The 13587-nt window shown below is 51.3% G+C and overlaps 1 long non-coding RNA gene across 1 annotated transcript; it reads left to right on the top strand.

The window, feature by feature from the left end:
• The first annotated feature begins 470 nt into the window (after positions 1-470).
• Positions 471-3416, top strand: LOC120411079. Its single transcript, XR_005603492.1, has 2 exons — positions 471-1242; positions 2456-3416. It is a non-coding gene; the product is annotated as an uncharacterized LOC120411079 (long non-coding RNA).
• Positions 3417-13587: the final 10171 nt, after the last annotated feature.

Here is a 13587-nt window from a genome sequence, read left to right as displayed (position 1 = left end):
TTGTCACTTGGAAGTCAAAACCATTTCCTTCCAGGTCCTCACTCCTGTGAATCTGAGCTCATGCAACGTTAAGAAAAATCTAGCATTAAACCCCAAAATATAAAGCTCGTATTGTATATTTAAAGGGAGCCTCTTACTTTATATAACTCAGGACACATTGTCTCTTCTTGGAGAGAACGGGGGTGAAATCCTACACATTACTTAAAAAAAAAAAAAAGAAAAAGAAAACACGTTTTAAAATTACATCCATGTCAGCTCTAAAGAAAATTATCGCTGATGTCTTTTTGAGCTTGGAAATATAACTGTAGGATTCAGCTTTCCCCTCCCCCTCTGCCCCTCCACCCCCTCCCTTCCCAACCAAAAAAAAAAAAAAAAAAAAAAAGAAAAGAAAAAGCAACAGAATATATAAAGCTCCTCTGATTAACAGTTTAGGTGCAGAACCCTATTTATAGGGTACACGTTCTCCTGTGCCGCCTCGATCCTCCAGCCTGGAGCGGTGCATTATTGATGCAGCTGCAAGTGCTCAAAGCTTAAACAATATTTTTTCCGAAAGCCCCAGCAGCCCGCCCGGGAGGAAGGTGGGGACGGGCTGGCGATGGAGTCCTGAATGTTACTCCTCCAGTTTCAAGGACATCTTGCTGATGAGGATTTGGTTAATGGAGGAGAACTTATGTCCTAGCGGTGACGTCATTGGGTCCCAATGTAATCCTCTTGTGCTGAACCCAATCAGCAGATGTGCTGAGAGCCGGGATGCGGAGAAGAAGCTCTAATCCCTTAGACTGGATGAGATCAGCTGAAACAGCCAGGACTAGACCCCAAACCCCTCTGCTAGGAAGATCAAGAGAAAAGGGATAAATTGAGAGAGACGCCTTATAACCCCTTTAAAGAGCTTTGGAGAAGAGAAGAGAAAGATGGGTGGTGCACCAAGTTCATCTTGCTTTTAAAGCCTAGCGGGAGCCTGGTTTTCACTCTGATGAGGTCCTTCTGCATTGTTCCAGGGCAGGAGGAGAAAAGAGGAAAAAAAAAAGAGAGAGAGAAAGAGAAAAGGAAAAAAAAAAAAAGAGAGAGAAAAAAAAAGTCTGAAATTCAAAGATAATGAGAGACTAGGCGCCTTTCTTATTCATCTCCAGCTTGCCTACACAAAAACAAGCGTCCTGAGCCACGGGAGGGCGTTTGCACTGGATCTGAGCGAGGAGCGGAGTTTGTGCCGCCGGAGCCGCCGGGCGCCGCGTCCACGAGTGGGTAAATCCGCTACGAGCGGGGCTCCGGCTGTGAGCGCGGGGTGCGGGCGACAGTGGCGGGGAGCGACCGGCTCTATCGCTGACTTGGAACAGCATCAGGATTTTTTCCTCCCCTTGTGCAAGCGACCTTAATGGGCTTGTGATTTTTTTTGTTCTTTTTTTTTTTTTTTTTTTTGCTTTTGGACAAAAAAGAGGGGAGGAAGGGGAGGGGGCGAGGATTTTTCAGACGCGATATCTAGAGAGAGAAATCGTCCTAAATTCATAAGGCGACTCTAAGTCTGACGGCGATCAACGAAACCGGTTTAATTGCTTTACCCCTTTTCAATCCATCTCAATTTAAAATTTTTTTTTCCTCTTTGCATTGCTATTATTTTTTTTTAAATGAAGCTATTATTGTGCCAACCGCGGCGGAGCGGAGAGATGGGAAACGCGTGTTTAACCTCCGCCGGTTTCCCTTCAAGAGGAGAGAAATCGGCTCCTTTGCCTGGCCAGCAAAGACAAACACACGAGCGGGATTTTCATTTCGCTCTGGGGAGGGAGCGGGGGTCCCCCGCATCCCCCACGGTCCCCGCTTCCCCCCGCCGGCTGCCCGGGGCTCGGACGGCGGCGGCCCGGCGTGGAGGGGAGAGCCGCTCCTGCAGCCCCGGGACCGGGGGGGCTGTGAAGCATCTCCGGGCGCTTTGCCGCCGCTCCTGCCTCCGCGCCGGGACGCGCCGCACGGCACCGGCAGCCGGAGGCTTGTTGCGAGATGTCCTCGGCGCTACCGGCTTTATTATTATTGTTGTTGTTGTTATTATTATTATTATTATTACTATTACCACCACCAGCCGCATTTTTCTCGCTGGTAGGGCCGGAGCTCGGGATGTGTCCGTCTGTCCGCCCCTCTGCCCCTGGGGCTGCTCCGCGCCCGGCGCTCCGCATCTGCCCGGGTGCGCTGCAGCGGTGCGGCTGGGAGGGGGTCCGGGGCACGCTGCCGACCCCGGCAGGGCGAGGAGCGGGGGGAAAAGGACGGCAGCGGCCCCCGGCAGCAAGGCAGCCCCTCCTCGCCGCCCTCCTCCGCTCCCCGCCGCCCCCGGCCCCGCCGCGCCCCCGCGGCCGCCTCGGCGGAGGGGGCCCCGGGCGGCGGGGAGGGCGGCCGGCGGTCCCGGCGGGGTGGACCCTGCACTGACAGCCTCTCTCTCTCTTTCTCTCCCCCCCCCGCTCTCTCCCGCAAGCCCCGCTCGCCGCCTGCCCTGCTCCGAGCGGGGACAGCCCGAGCCCCTCTCTGCGTGTTCACAGCGGACCTTGATTTAATGTCCATACAATTAAGGCACGCGGTGAATGCCAAGAGAGGAGCCTCACAGCTTCATTTTCATGGAAATTGGGGACATAAACCCTCTAATTACACTTAACAACAGCCACGGAGCGATCTATGGAGCATCCTCGGCCTTTTGACAAATAGGAGTAACAATGCGCCAGCGCCCGGCGGGGCAGCTGTCTCCTCGCATTAACGGGGGCACGGGGGGAGGCGGGGGGAGGCCCCGCTCCGGCCCCGCCGGGACTTGCGGGGGCTCCCGGCGTACAAAGGGCAGGAGGAGCGGCAGGACAATGCGGGCAGAGCTGGGGGGGCCGCGGGCAGGGACCGCTCCGAGGAGCGGGGCGTGGGCGGGGGGTGACGAGCGGCCCCTCGTCGCAGAGCGAGGGACCCCCCTCCCAAAGAGACACCCCCCTTTTCTCAGCCTCCACAATGCCGTTCAGAAAGCTCCCTGAAAAAACACCCCTCTGGAGGATTTTAGGAAGGGGGGCGCTTTTTGCTTCATTTTTTCAGTAGGTCTTTTTTTTGGTTTTATTTTTGCCGTTGCCCCTGCAATGCTCCTCCCTCACGTGGGGGCTCGGCCATGTGGCTCCCGCTGCTCTGCGGAGCCGCAAGACAGGTCCAGGGTCCTGTCCTGCCCCTCTGAGCCCCTTTGCAGCTCAACTATCCCCAGAACAAAACGATGAGCCTGCTTTTTTTCAAAAGCAGGGCTGGCAAGGTGAGGGGCTGCAGCGCTGCAGCCTCCCCAGTGCCACCTCCGGCCCTGTCACCGCAGCCTGCAAGGTGGCACACATCCCCTTTTGCAGTCTCCAGCGAGACTGCAGTAACCCACACCGGTTCTTAGGTCAGGCTTTAGACCTCAATAAATCTCTGTTGTAAGACTCGTGTATTCAACTTCCTAAAGACATGCCGAGCCCTAAGTTTGAGCTTCCTGAGGACTGTGCTTGGGCAAGGGAGGATTTGATAATTTGGCAGCAAAAAGCCATAGAGCCGGATTGAGCCGCATACACCCAACTCTCTGCGCCCCCTCCCCACTTCATCTCTGCTCCACTTTTGTCAGCATTGCGTCTGTCCAAGGAACCAAGGCCGTGGATGTCTCCATCCTTCATCCCTGCAGTGCTTGTGTGGGACACACGACCTTGTCTGCAGCGGAAATGTCAGTGGCAGAGCACTCACCTTGCTTAGGAGGGGGGAAAGGAAAACCTTCCCGTACTTTGTGGGATTACTTGATTTCAAGCTGGCCTGTGAAAAGCAGGGACTTTCAGGCAGGGCTCCTGGGGGAAGTGGGGCAAGGGAAGAAGCAGAGGACACGGGCCGTGGAGGAGCGTGGTGTTGAGGCTGTTCTGCTGCAGAGGCATTGCACAACTGAGCAGTTGTGGACGGGTCATGCCTCCAAAGCTGGCAGGAGACAGGAGCGAGGAAGCACACGATGCCCACAGAGCTCCATCGAGCGGTGCAGCCGCCTGTCCCTCTCCTGGACCTGATCGTGAGCATTGCTCCAACGAGGCCAGGTACCATGTAACTGCAGCAGCTCACAGGGCAAGAGGCTGCGGGGTGCAGGAGGGCCCAGCTTCATCAGGAGGGCTCTAGAGGCACAGAGATTCTTAAAAGAAGCTGGATTTTCCCCCTCTCTCTTTCCCAATAGATCAGCACAGGTACTGAGGTGTCGGAGACCTGCTTGCTCCCACATCCATCGTGTGCTGCAATGTCACAGGATGCATTTTGACCTCATTTGCCCCCAATGTAAGTTGGGCTATGCGGTGACTGGATTCACTGCTGGGGGAAGGGAACATCACTGATCTCTTCCATGCAACCCTGTGGGGGCAGATCTCCAGCCACAGGGCAGTTCTGCTCTTGAACAAGTCCTTGGTTCTTTGCAAAGCTGGTAGGGAGGAGTAAGAAGCCAAGTGCAGGGAGACAGATCCTGATAAACGTAAAGTTGACATTGAGAAGGGAGTGAGCCACTCCAAGGTAATCTGCAGTGCAGCAGGAAAGCTGCTGGCTTCCTCCAGGGGCCACCAAGAGGCCAAGGATAGCTCTGAAGGAATGCAGGTAACTGGTGGGAGCTGTGTGGGGCCAAATGGACCACACTGGGCCCAGTCCCCAGATTGGCATTGAGAATCAAGATCAGTTGTGCCAAGATGGTGCAAGTCAGATGCTTATCCTGGACCAGATCGCTCTCCAGGTTTGCCGGGGAGGGTGCTGCACAGACTCCTCAGCAAACAGGACTGCCTCAATTCGCAAATGCTCTTCCTCAGACTTTCTATGTGCTCTCTTCTTAGCCAAGAGGGGATTCATTAAATTTGATCACTGAGATGTAGCCCTCCTCCCTCACACAAAGCCCCCTCCAGTGCTACCACACCTATTGCTCCGGCGTGCCTGGCAGCAGCCGTGCCCATCCCTGATCTATGCAGAGCCAGCGGCTGCAGCACAGCCGGGGGGTCACACAAACCCCACCAAGCTCTGGGGCCACGGTGCTGCAAGGAGCCCTCCCCACCGATGTGACACCCAGGGAGGCAGCAGGAGCCAGATCAGTGCGGCTGGCAGGAACGAGCGGGGAAGGCTGGCAGTGCAGCCAGCCGTGGTTTCATGTTGCACCTTCCCTGCTCCTACACTGACCCCTCTTTAGGTAAGTCAAGGCTCAGTCACCAGGGAGCAGAGAGTTATTGCACAGAGACATCCATGTGCCCATAAACTGCTCTCCCCGGCCTTCTCCATCGTCTTTGCTGCTCAGTGTGGATTCACAGGTCCCTCAAGGATAAGGTCCCACTTCTGTGCAGCTCCTTAGCCGTGGTTGGTGGTGATCCTGCAGTGATTCCTGGCTGGCTCAGAGGCTCAGCTCTGCTGTGGTTCAGCTGGAGGCACCTCCTCCAGGAAGTCACACATCCCACAGGTTGCTCAGCTGAAAAAAGCCCCCAGAGCAACACCATTAGTCACACAGCAAGGACAGCACTGCCACCAAGTCACCTCCGGTTGCAGGCACCACTTCCTTGACATTCAGAAGGAGAATTTATCCAAGATCAGATATACTCCTGTGGCAGTCACAGCTTTAGTCCAGTTTCCTGATGGGAAAGCCTTGGGGAAAATACGAGCTGCAACATGGGGCTGGATCAGGCCTTTCTATGATAGACTCACCATGGAGGAGAAATTATCATCTTATTTCCCCTGTACAGCTCCCCCACACTCAGGAGAGTGACACAGTTTCCTCCTCACAGGGAAAAGCACAGCTGGAGCCAAGTTGGGGTGAGAAGGAAGCATCACCTTCCACCCTCTAAGCACCTCTTCCTTGTAGATGTACACAAAGCACCAGCCTCCAGTCCACGTCCACATGACAACTGCTCAGGAATTTGCACATGACAGGCTCATCCTTTACAAGTCCTGACATCAATCATTAAGGACAGGTTAAAAAATAGGTGTCTTTTCTCCCAAATCACCACAGGGCAGGTGGAGCTGCCTTGTCAGCCCACTGTGAGTGCCAGGGAGGCCTTGGGTTTGAGCTACATTGAGAAATACAGGCACCACTTGGCAATAGGATAAGGAGAAACCCACCTGGGCAGAGGCCTGACTTTTGATGACATGAGTGGGTAAACCTAAGAAAGAAAGGTTAACAGTGAAGTGCATAAAAGGCTGCTGCAAGGAGAGGCAACCAGACAATTTCCATGGCTTTGCAGGTAGGAACAGGCCCAACCTGCAGCAGGAATGATTCAGGTAGTAGGAAAAGAGCCTTTTGGTGGAAAGGATAGAGAAGCACTGGAACAGCCTGGGAAGGAGGAGAAATTCCTGCCCAGGGAAGATCTGGGAGAAGCACATAGCAGGAGTCCCAAGGTGGCACTGGTCCCTCCAGCCTAACAGTGCCACCAGCAGAAAGTGGCATCACACATCTATTTCTCCTGAAAATACAGCGAAGCTTCCTCACATCTTCATGTCTTTTCCTAAACCCAAAGGGCTCATCATCTGTGTCTCCACAGAGACCAGAAACGTGCCTCTGCTCAAGTGACAATGGCAGAGTGCAGTGCCTTGTTGTCCTCATACAAAGACAAGGTTAAGGAATCGCAACAGAAGTGGTCGAATTCAAGCATCATTTTTTTCTAAAACGATAGAAATGGGATGTATCTTCATCAGTCCTATGAAAGTAATCCTATTTGGGATTACTTCCTCACATGGTTTGTCCCAAGCCAGCTCAAAACCAATTGAGAGCATTACCAAGGTATAATACCCTCAGGTGACATCCCAGAGGGATTGCCATTTTCTGTCACCTCCTAATAGCTCCCTTTCAATTGCCTGCACACCTTCCTGGGTACATTTGCAGAAACAGAGGAAAACATTGATAATCAGATATGTGTGGGATCATAAAATATATCTTACACAGGTGCATCTGAATATACATATTTATAATACATATATATATATATATAGATATACATAACATATATGTTATACAGCTGTCTCTCTGTCCAGGGACTTGCAAAGTCAGACACAGAAGGATTCAAAGCACTCACTCAAGGACCCTGAACCACGGCCTACCCTCAAGGGAGGGGACATTTTTAGGAGGAGAGGTGATTTTTTAAGCTGTCAGAACAATTCACCTCACCTGCAGCCTAGCTTTCCCAGCCTGGGCTGCCCGACTTTTGCCACTAGAAAGTGAGGGACCCTCAGCACATCATCCTCCCTCCCTGCAGATCCTGCCTGTATTTTAGAGCAGCTTTCCTGTGCTGTTTGTGGAGCTGCTCTAGGACTGGGAGAGCACAGGGATCGCTTTCACAGCCCGCTCTCATAACCTTCTAAGTAACCCCACCGCCAGCTGCTGCCCAGCCCGAGCGGGCAACACCTCTTTAAACTTTTATCACCTTTCGTACAAAGCGAGAACCGAGACAGAAGCAGCTCCTGCAGGACAGAGGAGACAAAAGCGGGAGAAAGGCACTGTGCCTCCTGCAAAGGGCCAGGTGACCGCAGGATGGCACCACTGTGGCTTCTCCTGCAGGGACAGCAGGGACAGCAGGGACAGCAGGGACACCGTGCCAGGGCCGGGCGGCGGAGCGGCCGCGCTCCCGCTGACAGAGGCGCCGGCCCTCGGGCCTCCCGGGTGGCCTTTGTGTCACCGAACCGCCGATGAATGATTCAGTATCCGGCACCTACACACGCCCTGAGCTGCGATTTTGGTTTCAAGACTGTGGCTTGAATTAAATTTCATTCTGAACTGAGGAGGCAACTCTGCCTCCTCCTGACCGTCCAGTCCCGCTTCCTGCGAGGCCAGAGCCGCCCCTCTGCTCCGGCATTTAGGGAAACAACCAAAAGATGTCTTCTACTACATTCTTTCACCCTCAACATTTTAGCCCACCGCCCCTGCCTGCCACTGGCTTTGCCACTCTGGCTCAGCTCTGAAACCCTCTCTGCCTGGCAGCCCAGCACGCTGCAGCCTGGTACCCCTGGTACCCCTGGTACCGCTCCCGTCTGCCGGGGCTGCCGGGCCCCCTGCAAGGCGCAGGAGGCGGCTGGGGAAGGTGCAGGGACCCCCGTGCTCCGGGTGGGAGCCATGGCTGCTGCTGGGCACACGGTGGCACTCGCTCTCCATCCCAGCAGAGCTGCGGGAAGCGACAGCCGGTGCAAGACGCAAAGCAGGCACTGGGTTGCTCCGTCAGAAGATACGTGCTCGGCTCCTTCCCTGCATCCCCCGGCCCCTCTCTGGATCCTCCAGGCACGGCCGGATCGCTCGTGTCCCGGTCCTTTCTCTCACACGCAGCAGTTCTGGACGCCAGGGCTGCCACTTCCACGGGGTGTCGGCCAAGAGCTCGTGTCTAAAATGACAAGGCCGGGAGAGTGCAAGGAGCAAAGCCTTTCCTGCTGGTCTGCAAATGACCACTGTGATAAACCAGACTGTCTGAAGCCCTTTCTCCCCATAAGGATGGGAGAAGGTTACCGTCTTCACTTAAAAACTAGTTCTCCCTCCTCTCCCTCATTGCCACAGGATTCCCAACTGAGATCCACCCCAGAGGATGGATCTCCATCCCCAGAGGCAACACAAATCTCCTCTTCCCCGGCCTTGCCCCCATAAATTAACCCAATCTCCAGGGGGAATGGATGCTCCTGAGCACTTCACATCATGGTAGTAACATCCAGCCTTCCCCCACCTCGTTCCAGCAAAGCTTGCATCCCTTCCCCTATGGAAATGCCAGCTGATTCAGAGAGCTTCATGTTTTGTGCAAAGCAGTGATCAAAGGCTTGCTTGCAGCTGCTGAGCTTCATTTTAGCTATTGCACAACACAAGAAGCTGCCTCCTAGCCCACCTTATCCCCAACAGCATCTCCAAAGCAGGAGTGGTATTTAGATGAGACCTACAGAAATCACCTAATATGATGCGTCAGATCTCTTGCATTCAGATGGGAAAAGAAAAAAGGCAGAAGCAATGGAGAGGAGGAGGTGGTAGGTGCACATGAGATAATTTGTCAGGAGCCTGTACGTCAGCTCCCAGAGAGAGGACTTGTATCACATACTTGGAAATGAGCAACTTCCATTTTAGAGGGGTTATTTGTAGGGTGGCACCCTCATAAAAGACACCCCACGGGGTCCTGCAGCAGGAGAGGTTGTGCAGTGTTAATGCCAAGGCACAAGGATGCCAGATCCGGAGGCAGCAAAGCTGTAGGCTTGGAGCGTAAGGCATGAGGAGCTGACACCCAAGTGTCTGCAAATAAATGAAATCAGGGAGAAGGGAGGTGGAGCTGGGATGGAGCAAAGCAGCACTGCAAACCGGCCAGTGGAAGCAGGAGGATATGGGGGCTGTTTTCCTGGGCTGCCCTGCAGCTTTCTGCTCTAAACTCTGCTGGCAGCACAAACCCTTCCCACCCAAGGCTCCCCCTTTTCCCAGTGCAAGTGACAGCCAGACAAAGTCAGACATCTACACTGTCAAATCCTGATGGAAAGCCTTACCACTGGAAACCTGTCATTCCACAGCTGAACTCAGGTGCAGGCCCCAGAGACAGAAAAGCTTTTGGCATCGTTACAGGAAAAGATCTGGAAGTGCTGTAGGAAGTTACATCCCAATTAGCTTCACGTAAAGGTGGGGTAAGCATTACAAAGCATTTAAAAGATCAAATGCAAAAGCACAGCTTGAGTAATAGGGACCAAGGTGATTTCAGCAAGGAACAGTTGTGGTTAATCTGGTGGAGCTCTTTGAGGCTGGAACTGCTGCAGCAGCCAAAGGGGAGGGAACAGCACAGCACAATTAGGTTTGCAGCATGCAGTGGACAGGGCTTTGCAAAAGAAACTAATGACTGAGATGGGGAGTCCCAGAATAAGAGGATGTGCTGTGGCTTAATGCTCTGGAAATTGCCCAGAAACAAAGATGCAAGCAGGAAGGTATTAATGGAAGCCTTCTGTGTCAGAAGGAAATGATTCCAGGGATGCAGCAGTGCAGCCAGCTTGTCTGGAGCAGAACAAAAGGCAGTGAGGGAGGACAGGGCTTCCTAGGGCAGGGAGCTGCATTTCAGTGCTGAACATCATATTCCATGACCCCTCATACCCCGAATAAACAATTCCCTCCTTTTTTTTTTTTTTTTTTAAGTAGGGCTGTTGGAACGTTGCTTTTTATATTTTTTTCCAGCTTTTTTTTCTTTTCTTGCTCTCAAGTTTCTTGGCTTGGGGTTTTTTTTTTTTGGTTTGGTTTCTTGTTTTGCTTTTGGTTATTTTTTTGTTTGGTTGGTATTTTTGTTTGTTTTTTTTTTTTAACAAAATTAGGAACTTCTTTCAGAACAAACTGTGCCAAGCAGCACACACAGGCCCCATCAGTGTGGGGATGGAACAGTTGCATGGCTGCGATCACATCCTATACTTGGAAGGCCAAGCATGAGCTATGCCAGATGGTGCCAACCGGGAGTTACATTGCCCATATCCTTCCCTGCATTCTGCAAATCTGCAGAGAAATGGAAATGGCAGGTGAGGAACAGAAAGGCTTCATTTTGTACCCTTTAGCTTTGGTGGGAGCCTTGCAGTGCAATAATCTGACACACATGGAAACAAATTCCAAGCAAATGGCACCTAAAAACCATCTCAATTCCCAGGACTGAGAGCAGTGACATAAGAGAATACTCCAACATGACTAAGACAGGAGCTAGGATTATTTTTTTGCTCTAGTCCTTGAATTCAGTACTTGGTTGTAATACTCAAAAGCCAGGCTGATTCTCAGCTTGAGCTACATCCCTGCAAAGACCACAGTCTGAGGGGTTCTCCCCTTGTGGGAGTCACATCTAGAAGTCAGAGCTGAGTATGGCATAAGCTCAGGAAAAGAAAACAAAGGGTAAAATATTCTTGGCTCCTGGAGCACTCATCCCACAGGGAACAGAAACCCAGCCTGACCTGAGAGCAGCAGAGCACACACAGGTTAAGGAATCTGTTTGCCAGAGGAGGATGCAAAGCACTGTGAGAGGTCACCACACTCTTATGATTTACCACAATCCTGGTGATTTCCACATGAATTTATTTCTCAATTCAATAGGTCTTGTGAACCCTGGGAACAATTTACCAACTACATCACATGACCTCAGAGTGATCCATATATACCTATAGCTTTAAACTAATTCAAAGGCATCCTAAATATGCAGTTGGACCTATGGAAAGAGTCAACTCCCTGCCTAGCTCTCTTTGGCTCATCTGAACTCTGCTGATGGCCACTGAAATGGCAATGCTGTTAACTACAGCAGTACCACCAAATTAGCACCACGGAGATGATCAGGATCTCTGCAGTTGGCCTCTTGGCATGAAGTTTGCTATTACATTTCCTCCAGCTCTGCTAATTTTGATCCTTTACCCTGCACTAGCTGTGCTAACTGTGCAGCCTGGGGTGTAGATCCAAGCACTGAACTATTTTTGGGTATTTTGGGTTTTATAGTTAGAGCTCAATTAAAAAACCAAGTATGGACAGGACCGTAATGGGAAGGGGAGCAGCGCTCTGGGACAGAGAGCCTGTGCTGTAAGCCAGTGTTGCTACTAGAGAAAAGGTAACCCAGAATAAAATCCTTATCTTACCAGCACTTTCACACTGTAAAAGAATTGCAGAGCTTCCCAAACCCTTTTTTATTTATTGGCAAGTTCTTGCAGGAAGGAGAACCCATCCTCTCAGAATCCCTTTGTTGGGCTGGAACCACCCAGCGTGGGATGTGCTTTTACAGCATGGGCAACCGGGCAGGCATCACACCAGACCAACTGTCTGACAAAAGCTGTGAAAAAGGGGTTGCTTTCCCTGGTTTGCACCTCTGAGAACAGCCTCTGATGTACACTGAGCCTTCCAGACCTCCTCCCTCCTCTGCTATTTCATTTCATTGTTAATCATCCCACTTTCCTCTTTGTTAGCATCATTAATACCTTTAATGCATTCTTATAAAAAGCACAGTGAGATTGCCAGCTAGTGGAAATCAGCAGCATCTGGGGCTGTGCCAATTCCCTTCAGCTCAGACACACAGTGATAGCTGCCACCTTCCCATTTGTGTGAAGAAAAAGCCATCACTATTTGTCCGTGCCCATCTCCTCTTGGAAGCAAATGCATGCGTGTACATAAATGTAATATATACACTGGCATACATAAAGCTATTATACAGCAGAAAAATCCCAGTGTTTGTTCCAGAGTGTGATTTATTTGAGAAACTAATGGCTTATTACATGCAGAACGCTCTCATTCTACTGAGGATGAAAAGTGCCTTGGAGAATGAAGTCTGAGAAAGCTGCACAAGTAACTGCATTGGAAATGATGACATTAGCTCACAGAGAAAATCCATTTTAGCTGCCCAGGACTCTGAGCCTGTGTTTGTACAATTTCCTGTGGGCAGAGGTGTCAGAGAGGTACTGCCTATAAACCTCCTTTTATCTGTGATGTGATGGCTCCTGTAACTAATCTTTCAAACACACAGAACGCTTGCTGCAGTCACCAGGCTAGAAATGCTTTGTGCCTCTGGACAAACCTCACCAGACTGACTAATGGCACAGCTGGGATCCCAGGAATAATTCAAACACCACCTTTATTGCTTTATGAGCAACAACTGAGGGATGCTGCAGCAGCCACAAGCCTCTCAGGAAAGCCCATGTGGGCTTCTCACTGCAGGTGTGCTGGGGAAGCTGATGACAGCACATACTGTGCACCACTTGTTTTCCCTCCCCTCCTCCTGTCTTTCCCTTTATCTCTAACATAACCATGCCTTCACACTTTAAAAAACAAATAAGAGCAAAAAATATCAGGGTTGCTTTCACATTTGCCACCTTCCCCCTTCCCTCTGCTCAGGTTTCTCTTCCCTGGCCCCCTCTGTGCCTTGCTGCTCACCCTGCAGAGCCGAGCAGGGCTCTCTCATGCTCCACTTGTACAACGGGCTTTCTACAGGCTTTTGACTGCTAATGACCTCCATGCTCCAAGTATTTCTGAGTGAAAAACTGCATCTGTTCACCGACTGGAAAGCACAAAAGCACAGCTTCACAAATGCCTGCGATGGTTTTACTCACCCTCTTCATCACCTCAATGGGCCACTCGATTTGTGGAACATCAGCCCATCAGGAAGAGGTGAGAGGGAAAGGGGCTGGGTGTTCTCTGAAGCCCCAACGCAGGTCACAGTCCCTACAGCAGGAGACAGTTTTGAATATGTTTCTGAGGATGGTTGTGCCTCACAACCCCGCTCTCATTTCACCAGGAGGCTTTTGGACTTTAACAGGAGGAACCTCTGTGCAATTTGTGACCTGCAGGTTCACACCCTTGCTTGTATTTATTATTTTAAAAAACTCTAATGGAGTAATAACTTTTAAAAATCTGTCTAAAGATCACTCTGTCTGCTGCTCTTTTATTAATACCCTCCTTTTCATCTTCCGCTATCATGTTCTTTGAAATAACTGAATTAGCAACTTGCAGTGTTTTCCCATCCTCATCAAGGTCAGTAAGTTCAGGAAAAAATCTGAAATTATACCTGGCTCATAAAATTACTCCTCTTCCCCACCTACTATTTTACTCACTACAGGGAGATTACATTTCCCATGGGGGCTCATTAGTGTTGCTCTTTGCTCAGCATCAGGAAATCTTTTGGA

Source organism: Corvus cornix, chromosome 20 (genome assembly GCF_000738735.6).
Source record: "Corvus cornix cornix isolate S_Up_H32 chromosome 20, ASM73873v5, whole genome shotgun sequence".
Lineage (NCBI taxonomy): Eukaryota > Metazoa > Chordata > Aves > Passeriformes > Corvidae > Corvus > Corvus cornix.
This window is presented reverse-complemented; position numbering and strand designations above follow the sequence as displayed.